At 62.7% G+C, this 14,864-nt stretch overlaps 3 pseudogenes; all 3 read right to left on the bottom strand.

The window, feature by feature from the left end:
• Positions 1-3,701: 3,701 nt before the first annotated feature.
• LOC142870420 (uncharacterized) lies at positions 3,702-3,820 on the bottom strand (annotated as a pseudogene).
• A 3,822-nt stretch (positions 3,821-7,642) lies between these two features.
• On the bottom strand, positions 7,643-7,761 carry LOC142870419 (uncharacterized; annotated as a pseudogene).
• A 3,823-nt stretch (positions 7,762-11,584) lies between these two features.
• On the bottom strand, positions 11,585-11,703 carry LOC142870418 (uncharacterized; annotated as a pseudogene).
• Positions 11,704-14,864: the final 3,161 nt, after the last annotated feature.

Here is a 14,864-nt window from a genome sequence, read left to right as displayed (position 1 = left end):
CGGGCTCCCAGGGACGAGGGGTGACAGGCGGGGCGGGCAGGGAGCGGCGGGCCGGGGTTGGGGGCTGTCTCTGTACACACACACACTCACACTCACACTCACTCACTCACTCACACTCACACAAGATGCGCCTCCACGGCTGGACCCGCCCAGGTGGAGACCTTCAAGCCCCCCTCCTCTCCTCGCCTGGCCTCCTTCACCTCCCCGCCCCCCACCCCCAGCGCGCCGGGGCCGCAGACTGCGCACGGGCGGGAGGGGCGGGGCGCTCGCCCTTTGACCCCAGCCAGGGGCGGCCCTCCCCCACAACCCCTTTCAGCTGCGCCCCCCACCCTGTGGCCCGGCGGCCGCCTATTCCCCCGGGCCAGGGCTGGGGCACAGCGCACGGGGGAGGGGAGCCAGTGTATGGGGCGTCTCTCTCTCTCGGGATGTGTCCCATGGGTGGGGTGGGGTGGCGTGGTTTGTGGGGCGCTGAAGAAATCAGTCCCCTCCATCTCCTCCCTCTGGAAAACACCCAAGCCCTTGGAGAACTGCCCGCACCGCTACCGTGGGGGCCGGGACCCTCCTCTGTGTCCTCCTGTGGCCCAGTCCAAGGGGCCTGGGCCTGGCCGGGGCTGCACTGGACCCCAACCACCCTGGCGTGTGGACTCGCTAAAAATCGGCCATTAGATATTGGATTCCAGCGTCATTGAGGTCATTTCACTAATGAGTGCACCGCAAAGAGTTTCCTAATCCATCTGTGAGGGTGGCAACCGAAAGAGAATTTTAGAGCTGACAGAATAGGCGAGGAAAGGCATAGGAGATTTCCACACCCAGTAAGGAAGCCTTTCCCGAAGTGGAAGAAAGAAAGGAGCAAACAGAGACACCGGTAGCCCGCCCGGATCAGAGTCTGCCCCTGAGAGAAAGTACCCTGACCAGGTTCACCAGTGGGTGGGTCGCGAGCTAGCGGCACTCAGAAGAGCGAGGCCCGCAGTCTGTGCAGAAGACACCTGCACTCGGGTGTGTGTGGCGGCACAATTCCCAAGCAGCTCCAGATGTTAAACCAAGGAGAAGCCAGGGAGTTCCCAACGCCCCAGGTGTCCTCAGCCCACGACTGGCTGCTGTGGGAATGCGAAGCCCGGCTCCTTGTCTCAGAGCGGGGCAACCAGGAGGTGTGATGTCCACCCCGGGGTTCCCAGGAGGATCAGACTGAAGCTGGGACTTGGCCTGAAAGTGTCCCCTCGCATGGCCACCCCCTTCCCCTTCCTGCTCCTCTACTCCTGGTGCCCCTCCATCCAGGGGCCAGACCTTAAAGAGTCACCCGCAAGAGAATCCTGGTCCCAAAGGAGCCTTCTGGGGGACCCCTGCTGAGAGAGGTTGTGGGCATGGCCCGCTGGGGCTCTGCCCGACCCAGGGCTGAGAGATGCAACCTCCCAGCTCTGGGTCCCTGCAGGAAGTGTTGGCAAGCACAGGGCCAGTCCTCCAAAGGCCCAGGTGCAGGGAGCCCAGGCCAAGCATCCCGTGGAAGAAGCCACATGCTGTGCCACCCCGGGGAACACCACTGCAGGCCACGGCCCTTCCCACCTCCTCCTCCTCCTCCTCCTCCTCCTCCTCCTCCTCCCACCCCGCCCCCGCCCCCACATGGCACAGGGCCCAGAGACACCTCAGACACTTGCTACCCAAAGTGCAAAGGGCATCAGTTGCTCCTCCAAACCCCCCCCCCAGCCCAGCAGACCACGTTGTCCAGCCAGCCCCCGGGCCTCCCTGGGGTGCCCAGCACAAAAGTGCAGACACCCACCGGACCCTCAATCTCAGTTTTCGGATGTTTTTGCCACTCTAAGGACCCGCAGGCCAGCTGGGCCTTCTGGCAGGACAGAGAGCCCCGGAATCCGACGTGGAGAGCTGGGTATACGTCCCCATGAGGAGGCGGTCCCCACCTCCGCGGCTATCCCCTTGCGGGGAGCGGCAGCCGCGGGGCCTCAGAGAAGACACCAGGCTGGGCCCCCACGGCACAGCGGGAGCACGTCCCCCGCAGGCCACTTAGCGACGGCGGCCAGCCGGCGGACGGTTGGGTTGCACGAGACGCTGCGGCCGCCCTGCTACCGGGTTCCTGGGAGGGCGTCCTGGAACCAGCGTCCACACCAAGCCCTTGGAAGGCCCAGGCGACGGAGGAGCCCCGTCAGGCAGGGGCCGAGGACGGTGACGGCCCGGGCGGGGACGAGCGTGTCAGGCAGGGGCAGAGGACGGTGACAGGTGATAGGCCGGGCGGGAAGGAGTCAGTCAGGCAGGGGCCGTGGAGGAGACGGGCTGGGTAAGGGTTAGGGTTAGTGTCAGGGCACAAGTCACAATCGCAAAGACCTGGAAGCCACCCGAGTGCCCATCGACCCACGAGTGGGTAAATAAAATGTGGCGCGTGGACACCACGGAGTGCTATTCGGCTATGAGGAGCAGCGGTGAGGGGGCACCTCTCGTGGTTCTCCTGGCCAGAGCTGGAACCCGTTCCAGTAAGCCAAGTATCCCAAGAATGGACACACGAGCACCACGTGCTCGCGCTCACCAGCAAATGGGTACGAACCGATGGACACCTAAGTGGACACAGAGGAATCACCTTCTTCGGGTGGGTGTCGGGCGGGTGGGGGGAGGGGATGGGCATACACATCCATTAGGAATGGGGTGGGTACGCACCGACTGGGGGATGGGCGCACTTGAAGCTCTGACCCGAGGGGGGAGGCTGGGAGAGGGCAACGCACCCGACCTTAACATTGGTGCCCCCACAATATGCTGGAACAACATGAGAGGTAAATGAATAAGAACACGGGGGGGGAGGGGGGCACGGGCAACACATGTCACCTTAATACTTGGACTCCCATCATCTGCTTGAAAAGAGAGAGAAAAGAAAATGCAATAATAGAGATAAGAGACACTTTTTAAAAATAATGAATCCGGCCGGGCGCTGTGGCTCACGCCTGTAATCCTAGCTCTTGGGAGGCCGAGGCGGGCGGATTGCTCAAGGTCAGGAGTTCAAAACCAGCCTGAGCAAGAGCGAGACCCCGTCTCTACTATAAATAGAAAGAAATTAATTGGCCAACTGATATATATATAAAAAATTAGCGGGGCATGGTGGCGCATGCCTGCAGTCCCAGCTACCCTGGAGGCTGAGGCAGAAGGATCACTGGAGCCCAGGAGTTTGAAGTTGCTGTGAGCTAGGCTGACGCCACGGCACTCACTCTAGCCTGGGCAACAAACCGAGACTCTGTCTCAAAAAAAAAAAAAAAAAAATGAATCCGAAGAGAAAAGTAAAAGGAGGCCTGTGGAACAGGTCTGGGTGTGACTCCGGATCCCCGAACATCAGGTGCCACCACCAAAGATTCCTACGTGTAGCCCATAGAACCCCAAAAGCAACGGGAGGAGTTCTGGTCACATACTCCCTCAAAATGACATCCTGGCCTTCTTCTGGAACTCCCTCCCCTCTCAGACTCTCAAGGTTTCCTCCAGCGTGTCGGCTCCCACAGAGCAGACCTTTGGTCTGAGACCTGACTGTCCAGAAGCCACGCATGCTGCCGCGTGGCGGCGGTGTCACGGCTCGGGACAAGAGGAGGCCCAACGGCGCGGGCTGGGGCGCCAGGCACCGCGGCGGGCGCTGAGGGTGGGGGTCACCCCCACCCCGGGCCGCCCCCGCACTCCCAGAAACGCGACAGAACCAGAGGCAAAAAAAAAAAAGAAGAAGCCTACGGCACCCGGTATTCCCGGGCGGTCTCCCATCCAAGTTCTAACCAGGCCCGACCCTGCTTAGCTTCCGAGACCAGACGGGATCGGGCGCGTTCGGGGTGGTGTGGCCGTGGACGGCGGAGGGCGCCCCTGCCCCGCTCAAGAAGCCGAGCCTCTCTGCGCTTCCCCGCCGCCTCCTCCCGCCCCAGGCCCCGCGCCGGGTCGGGCCTGTTGAGTTCGCCGGCCGGGTCCCGCGGGCTCCGAGGGACGGGGGGTGACAGGCGGGGCGGGCAGGGAGCGGCGGGCCGGGGTTGGGGGCTGTCTCTGTACACACACACACTCACACTCACACTCACTCACTCACTCACACTCACACAAGATGCGCCTCCACGGCTGGACCCGCCCAGGTGGAGACCTTCAAGCCCCCCTCCTCTCCTCGCCTGGCCTCCTTCACCTCCCCGCCCCCCACCCCCAGCGCGCCGGGGCCGCAGACTGCGCACGGGCGGGAGGGGCGGGGCGCTCGCCCTTTGACCCCAGCCAGGGGCGGCCCTCCCCCACAACCCCTTTCAGCTGCGCCCCCCACCCTGTGGCCCGGCGGCCGCCTATTCCCCCGGGCCAGGGCTGGGGCACAGCGCACGGGGGAGGGGAGCCAGTGTATGGGGCGTCTCTCTCTCTCGGGATGTGTCCCATGGGTGGGGTGGGGTGGCGTGGTTTGTGGGGCGCTGAAGAAATCAGTCCCCTCCATCTCCTCCCTCTGGAAAACACCCAAGCCCTTGGAGAACTGCCCGCACCGCTACCGTGGGGGCCGGGACCCTCCTCTGTGTCCTCCTGTGGCCCAGTCCAAGGGGCCTGGGCCTGGCCGGGGCTGCACTGGACCCCAACCACCCTGGCGTGTGGACTCGCTAAAAATCGGCCATTAGATATTGGATTCCAGCGTCATTGAGGTCATTTCACTAATGAGTGCACCGCAAAGAGTTTCCTAATCCATCTGTGAGGGTGGCAACCGAAAGAGAATTTTAGAGCTGACAGAATAGGCGAGGAAAGGCATAGGAGATTTCCACACCCAGTAAGGAAGCCTTTCCCGAAGTGGAAGAAAGAAAGGAGCAAACAGAGACACCGGTAGCCCGCCCGGATCAGAGTCTGCCCCTGAGAGAAAGTACCCTGACCAGGTTCACCAGTGGGTGGGTCGCGAGCTAGCGGCACTCAGAAGAGCGAGGCCCGCAGTCTGTGCAGAAGACACCTGCACTCGGGTGTGTGTGGCGGCACAATTCCCAAGCAGCTCCAGATGTTAAACCAAGGAGAAGCCAGGGAGTTCCCAACGCCCCAGGTGTCCTCAGCCCACGACTGGCTGCTGTGGGAATGCGAAGCCCGGCTCCTTGTCTCAGAGCGGGGCAACCAGGAGGTGTGATGTCCACCCCGGGGTTCCCAGGAGGATCAGACTGAAGCTGGGACTTGGCCTGAAAGTGTCCCCTCGCATGGCCACCCCCTTCCCCTTCCTGCTCCTCTACTCCTGGTGCCCCTCCATCCAGGGGCCAGACCTTAAAGAGTCACCCGCAAGAGAATCCTGGTCCCAAAGGAGCCTTCTGGGGGACCCCTGCTGAGAGAGGTTGTGGGCATGGCCCGCTGGGGCTCTGCCCGACCCAGGGCTGAGAGATGCAACCTCCCAGCTCTGGGTCCCTGCAGGAAGTGTTGGCAAGCACAGGGCCAGTCCTCCAAAGGCCCAGGTGCAGGGAGCCCAGGCCAAGCATCCCGTGGAAGAAGCCACATGCTGTGCCACCCCGGGGAACACCACTGCAGGCCACGGCCCTTCCCACCTCCTCCTCCTCCTCCTCCTCCTCCTCCTCCTCCTCCCACCCCGCCCCCGCCCCCACATGGCACAGGGCCCAGAGACACCTCAGACACTTGCTACCCAAAGTGCAAAGGGCATCAGTTGCTCCTCCAAACCCCCCCCCCAGCCCAGCAGACCACGTTGTCCAGCCAGCCCCCGGGCCTCCCTGGGGTGCCCAGCACAAAAGTGCAGACACCCACCGGACCCTCAATCTCAGTTTTCGGATGTTTTTGCCACTCTAAGGACCCGCAGGCCAGCTGGGCCTTCTGGCAGGACAGAGAGCCCCGGAATCCGACGTGGAGAGCTGGGTATACGTCCCCATGAGGAGGCGGTCCCCACCTCCGCGGCTATCCCCTTGCGGGGAGCGGCAGCCGCGGGGCCTCAGAGAAGACACCAGGCTGGGCCCCCACGGCACAGCGGGAGCACGTCCCCCGCAGGCCACTTAGCGACGGCGGCCAGCCGGCGGACGGTTGGGTTGCACGAGACGCTGCGGCCGCCCTGCTACCGGGTTCCTGGGAGGGCGTCCTGGAACCAGCGTCCACACCAAGCCCTTGGAAGGCCCAGGCGACGGAGGAGCCCCGTCAGGCAGGGGCCGAGGACGGTGACGGCCCGGGCGGGGACGAGCGTGTCAGGCAGGGGCAGAGGACGGTGACAGGTGATAGGCCGGGCGGGAAGGAGTCAGTCAGGCAGGGGCCGTGGAGGAGACGGGCTGGGTAAGGTTTAGGGTTAGTGTCAGGGCACAAGTCACAATCGCAAAGACCTGGAAGCCACCCGAGTGCCCATCGACCCACGAGTGGGTAAATAAAATGTGGCGCGTGGACACCACGGAGTGCTATTCGGCTATGAGGAGCAGCGGTGAGGGGGCACCTCTCGTGGTTCTCCTGGCCAGAGCTGGAACCCGTTCCAGTAAGCCAAGTATCCCAAGAATGGACACACGAGCACCACGTGCTCGCGCTCACCAGCAAATGGGTACGAACCGATGGACACCTAAGTGGACACAGAGGAATCACCTTCTTCGGGTGGGTGTCGGGCGGGTGGGGGGAGGGGATGGGCATACACATCCATTAGGAATGGGGTGGGTACGCACCGACTGGGGGATGGGCGCACTTGAAGCTCTGACCCGAGGGGGGAGGCTGGGAGAGGGCAACGCACCCGACCTTAACATTGGTGCCCCCACAATATGCTGGAACAACATGAGAGGTAAATGAATAAGAACACGGGGGGGGGGAGGGGGGCACGGGCAACACATGTCACCTTAATACTTGGACTCCCATCATCTGCTTGAAAAGAGAGAGAAAAGAAAATGCAATAATAGAGATAAGAGACACTTTTTAAAAATAATGAATCCGGCCGGGCGCTGTGGCTCACGCCTGTAATCCTAGCTCTTGGGAGGCCGAGGCGGGCGGATTGCTCAAGGTCAGGAGTTCAAAACCAGCCTGAGCAAGAGCGAGACCCCGTCTCTACTATAAATAGAAAGAAATTAATTGGCCAACTGATATATATATAAAAAATTAGCGGGGCATGGTGGCGCATGCCTGCAGTCCCAGCTACCCTGGAGGCTGAGGCAGAAGGATCACTGGAGCCCAGGAGTTTGAAGTTGCTGTGAGCTAGGCTGACGCCACGGCACTCACTCTAGCCTGGGCAACAAACCGAGACTCTGTCTCAAAAAAAAAAAAAAAAAAAATGAATCCGAAGAGAAAAGTAAAAGGAGGCCTGTGGAGCAGGTCTGGGTGTGACTCCGGATCCCCGAACATCAGGTGCCACCACCAAAGATTCCTACGTGTAGCCCATAGAACCCCAAAAGCAACGGGAGGAGTTCTGGTCACATACTCCCTCAAAATGACATCCTGGCCTTCTTCTGGAACTCCCTCCCCTCTCAGACTCTCAAGGTTTCCTCCAGCGTGTCGGCTCCCACAGAGCAGACCTTTGGTCTGAGACCTGACTGTCCAGAAGCCACGCATGCTGCCGCGTGGCGGCGGTGTCACGGCTCGGGACAAGAGGAGGCCCAACGGCGCGGGCTGGGGCGCCAGGCACCGCGGCGGGCGCTGAGGGTGGGGGTCACCCCCACCCCGGGCCGCCCCCGCACTCCCAGAAACGCGACAGAACCAGAGGCAAAAAAAAAAAAGAAGAAGCCTACGGCACCCGGTATTCCCGGGCGGTCTCCCATCCAAGTTCTAACCAGGCCCGACCCTGCTTAGCTTCCGAGACCAGACGGGATCGGGCGCGTTCGGGGTGGTGTGGCCGTGGACGGCGGAGGGCGCCCCTGCCCCGCTCAAGAAGCCGAGCCTCTCTGCGCTTCCCCGCCGCCTCCTCCCGCCCCAGGCCCCGCGCCGGGTCGGGCCTGTTGAGTTCGCCGGCCGGGTCCCGCGGGCTCCGAGGGACGGGGGGTGACAGGCGGGGCGGGCAGGGAGCGGCGGGCCGGGGTTGGGGGCTGTCTCTGTACACACACACACTCACACTCACACTCACTCACTCACTCACACTCACACAAGATGCGCCTCCACGGCTGGACCCGCCCAGGTGGAGACCTTCAAGCCCCCCTCCTCTCCTGGCCTGGCCTCCTTCACCTCCCCGCCCCCCACCCCCAGCGCGCCGGGGCCGCAGACTGCGCACGGGCGGGAGGGGCGGGGCGCTCGCCCTTTGACCCCAGCCAGGGGCGGCCCTCCCCCACAACCCCTTTCAGCTGCGCCCCCCACCCTGTGGCCCGGCGGCCGCCTATTCCCCCGGGCCAGGGCTGGGGCACAGCGCACGGGGGAGGGGAGCCAGTGTATGGGGCGTCTCTCTCTCTCGGGATGTGTCCCATGGGTGGGGTGGGGTGGCGTGGTTTGTGGGGCGCTGAAGAAATCAGTCCCCTCCATCTCCTCCCTCTGGAAAACACCCAAGCCCTTGGAGAACTGCCCGCACCGCTACCGTGGGGGCCGGGACCCTCCTCTGTGTCCTCCTGTGGCCCAGTCCAAGGGGCCTGGGCCTGGCCGGGGCTGCACTGGACCCCAACCACCCTGGCGTGTGGACTCGCTAAAAATCGGCCATTAGATATTGGATTCCAGCGTCATTGAGGTCATTTCACTAATGAGTGCACCGCAAAGAGTTTCCTAATCCATCTGTGAGGGTGGCAACCGAAAGAGAATTTTAGAGCTGACAGAATAGGCGAGGAAAGGCATAGGAGATTTCCACACCCAGTAAGGAAGCCTTTCCCGAAGTGGAAGAAAGAAAGGAGCAAACAGAGACACCGGTAGCCCGCCCGGATCAGAGTCTGCCCCTGAGAGAAAGTACCCTGACCAGGTTCACCAGTGGGTGGGTCGCGAGCTAGCGGCACTCAGAAGAGCGAGGCCCGCAGTCTGTGCAGAAGACACCTGCACTCGGGTGTGTGTGGCGGCACAATTCACAAGCAGCTCCAGATGTTAAACCAAGGAGAAGCCAGGGAGTTCCCAACGCCCCAGGTGTCCTCAGCCCACGACTGGCTGCTGTGGGAATGCGAAGCCCGGCTCCTTGTCTCAGAGCGGGGCAACCAGGAGGTGTGATGTCCACCCCGGGGTTCCCAGGAGGATCAGACTGAAGCTGGGACTTGGCCTGAAAGTGTCCCCTCGCATGGCCACCCCCTTCCCCTTCCTGCTCCTCTACTCCTGGTGCCCCTCCATCCAGGGGCCAGACCTTAAAGAGTCACCCGCAAGAGAATCCTGGTCCCAAAGGAGCCTTCTGGGGGACCCCTGCTGAGAGAGGTTGTGGGCATGGCCCGCTGGGGCTCTGCCCGACCCAGGGCTGAGAGATGCAACCTCCCAGCTCTGGGTCCCTGCAGGAAGTGTTGGCAAGCACAGGGCCAGTCCTCCAAAGGCCCAGGTGCAGGGAGCCCAGGCCAAGCATCCCGTGGAAGAAGCCACATGCTGTGCCACCCCGGGGAACACCACTGCAGGCCACGGCCCTTCCCACCTCCTCCTCCTCCTCCTCCTCCTCCTCCTCCTCCTCCTCCCACCCCGCCCCCGCCCCCACATGGCACAGGGCCCAGAGACACCTCAGACACTTGCTACCCAAAGTGCAAAGGGCATCAGTTGCTCCTCCAAACCCCCCCCCCAGCCCAGCAGACCACGTTGTCCAGCCAGCCCCCGGGCCTCCCTGGGGTGCCCAGCACAAAAGTGCAGACACCCACCGGACCCTCAATCTCAGTTTTCGGATGTTTTTGCCACTCTAAGGACCCGCAGGCCAGCTGGGCCTTCTGGCAGGACAGAGAGCCCCGGAATCCGACGTGGAGAGCTGGGTATACGTCCCCATGAGGAGGCGGTCCCCACCTCCGCGGCTATCCCCTTGCGGGGAGCGGCAGCCGCGGGGCCTCAGAGAAGACACCAGGCTGGGCCCCCACGGCACAGCGGGAGCACGTCCCCCGCAGGCCACTTAGCGACGGCGGCCAGCCGGCGGACGGTTGGGTTGCACGAGACGCTGCGGCCGCCCTGCTACCGGGTTCCTGGGAGGGCGTCCTGGAACCAGCGTCCACACCAAGCCCTTGGAAGGCCCAGGCGACGGAGGAGCCCCGTCAGGCAGGGGCCGAGGACGGTGACGGCCCGGGCGGGGACGAGCGTGTCAGGCAGGGGCAGAGGACGGTGACAGGTGATAGGCCGGGCGGGAAGGAGTCAGTCAGGCAGGGGCCGTGGAGGAGACGGGCTGGGTAAGGGTTAGGGTTAGTGTCAGGGCACAAGTCACAATCGCAAAGACCTGGAAGCCACCCGAGTGCCCATCGACCCACGAGTGGGTAAATAAAATGTGGCGCGTGGACACCACGGAGTGCTATTCGGCTATGAGGAGCAGCGGTGAGGGGGCACCTCTCGTGGTTCTCCTGGCCAGAGCTGGAACCCGTTCCAGTAAGCCAAGTATCCCAAGAATGGACACACGAGCACCACGTGCTCGCGCTCACCAGCAAATGGGTACGAACCGATGGACACCTAAGTGGACACAGAGGAATCACCTTCTTCGGGTGGGTGTCGGGCGGGTGGGGGGAGGGGATGGGCATACACATCCATTAGGAATGGGGTGGGTACGCACCGACTGGGGGATGGGCGCACTTGAAGCTCTGACCCGAGGGGGGAGGCTGGGAGAGGGCAACGCACCCGACCTTAACATTGGTGCCCCCACAATATGCTGGAACAACATGAGAGGTAAATGAATAAGAACACGGGGGGGGAGGGGGGCACGGGCAACACATGTCACCTTAATACTTGGACTCCCATCATCTGCTTGAAAAGAGAGAGAAAAGAAAATGCAATAATAGAGATAAGAGACACTTTTTAAAAATAATGAATCCGGCCGGGCGCTGTGGCTCACGCCTGTAATCCTAGCTCTTGGGAGGCCGAGGCGGGCGGATTGCTCAAGGTCAGGAGTTCAAAACCAGCCTGAGCAAGAGCGAGACCCCGTCTCTACTATAAATAGAAAGAAATTAATTGGCCAACTGATATATATATAAAAAATTAGCGGGGCATGGTGGCGCATGCCTGCAGTCCCAGCTACCCTGGAGGCTGAGGCAGAAGGATCACTCGAGCCCAGGAGTTTGAAGTTGCTGTGAGCTAGGCTGACGCCACGGCACTCACTCTAGCCTGGGCAACAAACCGAGACTCTGTCTCAAAAAAAAAAAAAAAAAAAATGAATCCGAAGAGAAAAGTAAAAGGAGGCCTGTGGAGCAGGTCTGGGTGTGACTCCGGATCCCCGAACATCAGGTGCCACCACCAAAGATTCCTACGTGTAGCCCATAGAACCCCAAAAGCAACGGGAGGAGTTCTGGTCACATACTCCCTCAAAATGACATCCTGGCCTTCTTCTGGAACTCCCTCCCCTCTCAGACTCTCAAGGTTTCCTCCAGCGTGTCGGCTCCCACAGAGCAGACCTTTGGTCTGAGACCTGACTGTCCAGAAGCCACGCATGCTGCCGCGTGGCGGCGGTGTCACGGCTCGGGACAAGAGGAGGCCCAACGGCGCGGGCTGGGGCGCCAGGCACCGCGGCGGGCGCTGAGGGTGGGGGTCACCCCCACCCCGGGCCGCCCCCGCACTCCCAGAAACGCGACAGAACCAGAGGCAAAAAAAAAAAAGAAGAAGCCTACGGCACCCGGTATTCCCGGGCGGTCTCCCATCCAAGTTCTAACCAGGCCCGACCCTGCTTAGCTTCCGAGACCAGACGGGATCGGGCGCGTTCGGGGTGGTGTGGCCGTGGACGGCGGAGGGCGCCCCTGCCCCGCTCAAGAAGCCGAGCCTCTCTGCGCTTCCCCGCCGCCTCCTCCCGCCCCAGGCCCCGCGCCGGGTCGGGCCTGTTGAGTTCGCCGGCCGGGTCCCGCGGGCTCCGAGGGACGGGGGGTGACAGGCGGGGCGGGCAGGGAGCGGCGGGCCGGGGTTGGGGGCTGTCTCTGTACACACACACACTCACACTCACACTCACTCACTCACTCACACTCACACAAGATGCGCCTCCACGGCTGGACCCGCCCAGGTGGAGACCTTCAAGCCCCCCTCCTCTCCTCGCCTGGCCTCCTTCACCTCCCCGCCCCCCACCCCCAGCGCGCCGGGGCCGCAGACTGCGCACGGGCGGGAGGGGCGGGGCGCTCGCCCTTTGACCCCAGCCAGGGGCGGCCCTCCCCCACAACCCCTTTCAGCTGCGCCCCCCACCCTGTGGCCCGGCGGCCGCCTATTCCCCCGGGCCAGGGCTGGGGCACAGCGCACGGGGGAGGGGAGCCAGTGTATGGGGCGTCTCTCTCTCTCGGGATGTGTCCCATGGGTGGGGTGGGGTGGCGTGGTTTGTGGGGCGCTGAAGAAATCAGTCCCCTCCATCTCCTCCCTCTGGAAAACACCCAAGCCCTTGGAGAACTGCCCGCACCGCTACCGTGGGGGCCGGGACCCTCCTCTGTGTCCTCCTGTGGCCCAGTCCAAGGGGCCTGGGCCTGGCCGGGGCTGCACTGGACCCCAACCACCCTGGCGTGTGGACTCGCTAAAAATCGGCCATTAGATATTGGATTCCAGCGTCATTGAGGTCATTTCACTAATGAGTGCACCGCAAAGAGTTTCCTAATCCATCTGTGAGGGTGGCAACCGAAAGAGAATTTTAGAGCTGACAGAATAGGCGAGGAAAGGCATAGGAGATTTCCACACCCAGTAAGGAAGCCTTTCCCGAAGTGGAAGAAAGAAAGGAGCAAACAGAGACACCGGTAGCCCGCCCGGATCAGAGTCTGCCCCTGAGAGAAAGTACCCTGACCAGGTTCACCAGTGGGTGGGTCGCGAGCTAGCGGCACTCAGAAGAGCGAGGCCCGCAGTCTGTGCAGAAGACACCTGCACTCGGGTGTGTGTGGCGGCACAATTCACAAGCAGCTCCAGATGTTAAACCAAGGAGAAGCCAGGGAGTTCCCAACGCCCCAGGTGTCCTCAGCCCACGACTGGCTGCTGTGGGAATGCGAAGCCCGGCTCCTTGTCTCAGAGCGGGGCAACCAGGAGGTGTGATGTCCACCCCGGGGTTCCCAGGAGGATCAGACTGAAGCTGGGACTTGGCCTGAAAGTGTCCCCTCGCATGGCCACCCCCTTCCCCTTCCTGCTCCTCTACTCCTGGTGCCCCTCCATCCAGGGGCCAGACCTTAAAGAGTCACCCGCAAGAGAATCCTGGTCCCAAAGGAGCCTTCTGGGGGACCCCTGCTGAGAGAGGTTGTGGGCATGGCCCGCTGGGGCTCTGCCCGACCCAGGGCTGAGAGATGCAACCTCCCAGCTCTGGGTCCCTGCAGGAAGTGTTGGCAAGCACAGGGCCAGTCCTCCAAAGGCCCAGGTGCAGGGAGCCCAGGCCAAGCATCCCGTGGAAGAAGCCACATGCTGTGCCACCCCGGGGAACACCACTGCAGGCCACGGCCCTTCCCACCTCCTCCTCCTCCTCCTCCTCCTCCTCCTCCTCCTCCCACCCCGCCCCCGCCCCCACATGGCACAGGGCCCAGAGACACCTCAGACACTTGCTACCCAAAGTGCAAAGGGCATCAGTTGCTCCTCCAAACCCCCCCCCCAGCCCAGCAGACCACGTTGTCCAGCCAGCCCCCGGGCCTCCCTGGGGTGCCCAGCACAAAAGTGCAGACACCCACCGGACCCTCAATCTCAGTTTTCGGATGTTTTTGCCACTCTAAGGACCCGCAGGCCAGCTGGGCCTTCTGGCAGGACAGAGAGCCCCGGAATCCGACGTGGAGAGCTGGGTATACGTCCCCATGAGGAGGCGGTCCCCACCTCCGCGGCTATCCCCTTGCGGGGAGCGGCAGCCGCGGGGCCTCAGAGAAGACACCAGGCTGGGCCCCCACGGCACAGCGGGAGCACGTCCCCCGCAGGCCACTTAGCGACGGCGGCCAGCCGGCGGACGGTTGGGTTGCACGAGACGCTGCGGCCGCCCTGCTACCGGGTTCCTGGGAGGGCGTCCTGGAACCAGCGTCCACACCAAGCCCTTGGAAGGCCCAGGCGACGGAGGAGCCCCGTCAGGCAGGGGCCGAGGACGGTGACGGCCCGGGCGGGGACGAGCGTGTCAGGCAGGGGCAGAGGACGGTGACAGGTGATAGGCCGGGCGGGAAGGAGTCAGTCAGGCAGGGGCCGTGGAGGAGACGGGCTGGGTAAGGGTTAGGGTTAGTGTCAGGGCACAAGTCACAATCGCAAAGACCTGGAAGCCACCCGAGTGCCCATCGACCCACGAGTGGGTAAATAAAATGTGGCGCGTGGACACCACGGAGTGCTATTCGGCTATGAGGAGCAGCGGTGAGGGGGCACCTCTCGTGGTTCTCCTGGCCAGAGCTGGAACCCGTTCCAGTAAGCCAAGTATCCCAAGAATGGACACACGAGCACCACGTGCTCGCGCTCACCAGCAAATGGGTACGAACCGATGGACACCTAAGTGGACACAGAGGAATCACCTTCTTCGGGTGGGTGTCGGGCGGGTGGGGGGAGGGGATGGGCATACACATCCATTAGGAATGGGGTGGGTACGCACCGACTGGGGGATGGGCGCACTTGAAGCTCTGACCCGAGGGGGGAGGCTGGGAGAGGGCAACGCACCCGACCTTAACATTGGTGCCCCCACAATATGCTGGAACAACATGAGAGGTAAATGAATAAGAACACGGGGGGGGGGAGGGGGGCACGGGCAACACATGTCACCTTAATACTTGGACTCCCATCATCTGCTTGAAAAGAGAGAGAAAAGAAAATGCAATAATAGAGATAAGAGACACTTTTTAAAAATAATGAATCCGGCCGGGCGCTGTGGCTCACGCCTGTAATCCTAGCTCTTGGGAGGCCGAGGCGGGCGGATTGCTCAAGGTCAGGAGTTCAAAACCAGCCTGAGCAAGAGCGAGACCCCGTCTCTACTATAA

Source organism: Microcebus murinus, chromosome 3 (assembly GCF_040939455.1).
Source record: "Microcebus murinus isolate Inina chromosome 3, M.murinus_Inina_mat1.0, whole genome shotgun sequence".
NCBI classification, from domain to species: domain Eukaryota; kingdom Metazoa; phylum Chordata; class Mammalia; order Primates; family Cheirogaleidae; genus Microcebus; species Microcebus murinus.
Note: the sequence above shows the minus strand (reverse complement) of the source record. Positions and strands in the feature narration are given on the sequence as shown.